A 5,350-nucleotide genomic window follows, 5' to 3' on the forward strand; every position below is an offset into this window, starting at 1 on the left:
GTGGGGAGGAGGAAGTGGGGAGGAGGGAGCGGGGAGGAAGGAGGAGTGGGGAGGAAGGAGGAGTGGGGAGGAAGGAGTGGGGAGGAAGGAGTGGGGAGGAAGGAGCGGGGAGGAAGGAATGGGGAGGAGGGAGCGGGGAGGAGGGAGCCGGGAGGAGGGAGCGGGGAGGAAGGAGCGGGGAGGAGGGAGCGGGGAGGAAGAAGCGGGGAGGAGGGAGCGGGGAGGAAGGAGCGGGGAGGAAGGAGCGGGGAGGAGGGAGCGGGGAGGAGGGAGCGGGGAGGAAGGAATGGGGAGGAGGGAGCGGGGAGGAGGGAGCGGGGAGGAGGGAGCGGGGAGGAGGAAGTGGGGAGGAGGGAGCGGGGAGGAAGGAGGAGTGGGGAGGAAGGAGGAGTGGGGAGGAAGGAGGAGTGGGGAGGAAGGAGGAGTGGGGAGGAAGGAGTGGGGAGGAAGGAGTGGGGAGGAAGGAGCGGGGAGGAAGGAATGGGGAGGAGGGAGCGGGGAGGAGGGAGCGGTGAGGAGGGAGCCGGGAGGAGGGAGCGGGGAGGAAGGAGCGGGGAGGAGGGAGCGGGGAGGAAGAAGCGGGGAGGAGGGAGCGGGGAGGAAGGAGCGGGGAGGAAGGAGCGGGGAGGAGGGAGCGGGGAGGAGGGAGCGGGGAGGAAGGAATGGGGAGGAGGGAGCGGGGAGGAGGGAGCGGGGAGGAGGGAGCGGGGAGGAGGAAGTGGGGAGGAGGGAGCGGGGAGGAGGGAGCGGGGAAGAGGGAGCGGGGAGGAGGGAGCGGGGAGGAGGGAGCGGGGAGGAAGGAGCGGGGAGGAAGGAGGAGTGGGGAGGAAGGAGTGGGGAGGAAGGAGTGGGGAGGAAGGAGCGGGGAGGAAGGAGCGGGGAGGAGGGAGCGGGGAGGAGGGAGCGGGGAGGAGGGAGCGGGGAGGAGGGAGCGGGGAGGAAGGAGCGGGGAGGAGGGAGTGGGGAGGAGGGAGCGGGGAGGAGGGAGCGGGGAAGAGGGGGCGGGGAGGAAGGAGCGGGGAGGAAGGAGGAGTGGGGAGGAGGGAGCGGGGAGGAGGGAGCGGGGAAGAGGGAGCGGGGAGGAAGGAGCGGGGAGGAGTGAGCGGGGAGGAGGGAGCGGGGAGGAGGGAGTGGGGAGGAGGGATTGGGGAGGAGGGAGTGGGGAGGAGGGAGCAGGGAGCAGAGGAGCAGAGCGGCAGAGCGGGAGGGAGGATCGTCGTGCAGGGGGCCTTTGTGGATGAGGCTGGGATGCCCCCGCCCCTCCGTTCCCTCCGGAGTCTCAGCTCTGAACATCTTCCCACACCTCTGAGGAGCCAGGCCTGGAAACCCTCTAAAATAGATTTTTCTGCCTCAAGACAGAAGATGGGCGTTCCAGGCAGAGAAGAGCTGCCCAGTCACGTGCTCTGCTCCACCTGGTCAGAGACCCTTGACCTTTAGAAGACTGGACCTGAGGGCGTGGCTGGTGGACCTGAGGGCGTGGCTGGTGGACCTGGCCACCCAGCTGTAGCTTTTTGGGTTCCTGTGGTCCCATTTCTTGGGTCAATCTCACACCTGGCCGCTCCCAGGAAGACACCCCCAGGCCCCTCACACTCCTGGGGGCAGCTGGAATTGGCTTCAGGGCGGGACCAGGGGCCCCATGGGTGTTTGGAATCCCTGATCTGGGACAGGCACCGGCAGCAGGATTCCAGCCTGGCCTGGACTCTGGTGTGTCCCGTTTGAAGAAACCCCGCCCTGTGAAAGTTCAAGTTTAGCATCCAGTGACCCATTTAACAGGTTTGCTGAGCCACGTCACAGGAGGGGCTGGGTGCAAACGGAGGTGGCAACACACAGAGCGAGCCTTGAGCACCCAGGTTACCCCCAGGACCTCCAGTCTGGCTTGGGGGCTCCTGCCGTCCTGTGGAGCAGCCCCCTGGGATCAGGGATGGGGCTGAGCTGGAGAGTGTGCAGGATTGATTAATGATGTCTGCCAGGTCAGACCAACTGCTGTGTTTCTGGGGCCCACAAGCTAAAAATGGTTGGAAAAAAATCAAAACATTAATATTTGTGACATATGAGAATGCTATGAAAGTCAACTTTGCTATCCATAAATAAAGTTTTATTGACATAGCCATGCTCACTCTTTCTCATATTGTCCATGGCTGCTCGTGTGTCCAGGCACATACCAGGAGGCTACAGACGGAGCTGGATTCTTTCCGGCCCTTTGCTGGAGGCATTGCTGACCCCTGCTCTGAGGCTCCCCACGGCTCTCAGGATCCAGACCCCAGGCTTCCCAGGACATTGGGGGCCAATGGCTCCCTGAGCTGCCCTCCTCCCCAGCTCTTATCCCACCCCTGCCCCCCAAGGAGCCCTCACCATGTGCCACTCACTGCCCACGCAATCTGACCTGTGAAGGGCAGACAGAGGAGCAAGCCTGCCTGAAAAAGAGGACTCTGACTTTGCCGCTCTGCTGCCCTGCCTGGCCCCACTGTGGTGTTACCAGGAAAGGCCATGGCAGAGGGACACGCCCACGAGCTGCCCTAGGGGAGAGCGGCTGGGGCAGGGAGGGCAGCACTGCCCTCAGAAAGCCCCACGGTGGTGCCCCTACCTACCCTGGGTTCCAGGAGCGTGGACAGACCCTGCTGGGAGCAGATGGCACTTCTGCAGCTGAGGCCTGCTGGACGCTGGGCCATGCCGGGGACCGGAGCCTGGGGCCACACGCTCCTCCTGGCCGATGTCACCTCTCCTCTTCCAACAGTCTTGGCCCCGGGGTGGGCCTGCTCCCCGCCCACTCTCCGTGTGGACGGATCATTGCTGCCGCCCTCTGTTCCTCCCTCCCAGGACTCAGAAGAGGGGCCTGGTGTGAACAGGAGGCAACCGCTGACCCCTGGCCTGTGCCCACGCAGAGGCCCCCTCCCAGCCTGGTCTCTCTGGGCCAGCCCCTGGAGTGTGCAAAATTGAAAAATAGAAATTCCTGGGAAGTGCTGACTCTCCTGCAGTGCTCAGAGGTTCGCCAGGCCTGTGCCTGTCTCGGCCGGGCCCACGGCTCGCAATGTGGTGGCCACCATCCCGCCAGCCTTGGCCGCTCGGGGACTGTGGGCTGCGTGCCTCTGATGTTGCATGGGAGCTCAGAACCCCCATCTGTGGACTGAGGCTTCTCAGCCTGGTGGCCGCTAGACCCAAATAACACGTGGACCCGGCCCGGCCGGGTCAGACCCCATCGAACACTTGGGGGTTCCTGTCAATCACAGGCCCTATGCCTTGCCCGGTGCCTCAACGCCCACGGGGTCAGCCTGTTCCACCTCCTGACACCCTACTCTGCACTGGGCCAGCCTGGCCACAACATAACCCCGGATCTGCCCCACCCCCACCCTCCCACAGAACGCCACTGCGCTCCCGCCCAAGTCAGTGTTTCAGGAGGAGCACAGCAGAAGGTGCAGGAAGCCGAGTCTGGCCAACACCCTCCAGAAACTCATTCCTGCATCCCCCTGGGAGACCTGGACTGGGACATGGGCACAGGGAGGACCTCTATGCTCTGGGGCGTGGGGGTGGGTACAGTCAGGAGGGGATGTGGCAGGAGACATGCTCAGCCGCTCTCCGAATCTGCAGGAGGCACCTGCCATGCAGCTCGGACCTCCCTGGGCTTCCGGGCTTGGTGACCGCAAGGCTGAGCTGAGGGTAGGGGCAGCTGGCCCAGTAGGGGCGGCGCAGGTGACCCAGAACAGGGGCTGTGGGAGGTTAAGGGCTTGCTGGAGCCAGGCTCCGGGGCTCCTGGAGGAGGGGAGACCACAGGAAGACCTGGTCCTGGAGGGTCCTGGCCCCGTGGGCTCTCCGTCTTTCTTCCTAAGGAACAACCACACCTCTCCCGCAGCCCGAGCTTTTCTTAGAGACCAAGGAGGCCGAACAAGAAGCATATTTTCCACATCACCTTTGCTTTCCCATGGGAAGGGACGATGGCCTGCTCTTGCTGGCAGTTTTGGATGCATGCCCAGAAGTTTGTGTATCTGTGGATGCTGGGCCAGGCATGGGCGGGACCGTGTTGGGAGGGGCCTCGTTGCTGGTGTCGAGGGAATGAGCTCCTCACAGGCCTCTGGACAGTGGCCCCAGGGCGCCCAGCCCCTTCTTATCCTAATCGAGATCCCTAGAGGACACCCTGTGTCCCCTGAGTTCTCCAGGGCTGAGGCTATCTCTGCCCCATGTCTCAAGCCTCAAGAGGCTCCCCTCTTTCTTACCCAAAGAAACTGTGGTTGACAGAACAACAGTCCCCCAAACGTGTCCACGCCCCAATCCCAGGACCCCGTGACCCTGTCCCCAAGTGGTACAGGAACTCTGCAGATGGGACTGAGTTAAAGACCCCGTGACTCTGCCCCCACGTGGCACAGGGACCCTGCAGGTGGGACTGAGTTAAAGACCCTGTGACTCTGCCCCCACGTGGCACAGGGACCCTGCAGGTGGGACTGAGTTAAAGACCCGGTGACTCTGCCCCCACGTGGCACAGGGACCCTGCAGGTGGGACTGAGTTAAAGACCCGGTGACTCTGCCCCCACGTGGCACAGGGACCCTGCAGGTGGGACTGAGTTAAAGACCCGGTGACTCTGCCCCCACGTGGCACAGGGACCCTGCAGGTGGGACTGAGTTAAAGACCCGGTGACTCTGCCCCCACGTGGCACAGGGACCCTGCAGGTGGGACTGAGTTAAAGACCCCGTGACTCTGCCCCCACGTGGCACAGGGACCCTGCAGGTGGGACTGAGTTAAAGACCCTGTGACTCTGCCCCCACGTGGCACAGGGACCCTGCAGGTGGGACTGAGTTAAAGACCCGGTGACTCTGCCCCCACGTGGCACAGGGACCCTGCAGGTGGGACTGAGTTAAAGACCCGGTGACTCTGCCCCCACGTGGCACAGGGACCCTGCAGGTGGGACTGAGTTAAAGACCCGGGGACTCTGCCCCCACGTGGCACAGGGACCCTGCAGGTGGGACTGAGTTAAAGACCCGGTGACTCTGCCCCCACGTGGCACAGGGACCCTGCAGGTGGGACTGAGTTAAAGACCCCGTGACTCTGCCCCCACGTGGCACAGGGACCCTGCAGGTGGGACTGAGTTAAAGACCCGGTGACTCTGCCCCCACGTGGCACAGGGACCCTGCAGGTGGGACTGAGTTAAAGACCCGGTGACTCTGCCCCCACGTGGCACAGGGACCCTGCAGGTGGGACTGAGTTAAAGACCCCGTGACTCTGTCCCCACGTGGCACAGGGACCCTGCAGATGGGACTGAGTTAAAGACCCGGTGACTCTGCCCCCACGTGGCACAGGGACCCTGCAGGTGGGACTGAGTTAAAGACCCGGTGACTCTGCCCCCACGTGGCACAGGGACCC

The sequence above is a fragment of the Pan paniscus genome, chromosome 21 (assembly GCF_029289425.2).
Source record: "Pan paniscus chromosome 21, NHGRI_mPanPan1-v2.0_pri, whole genome shotgun sequence".
NCBI lineage: Eukaryota > Metazoa > Chordata > Mammalia > Primates > Hominidae > Pan > Pan paniscus.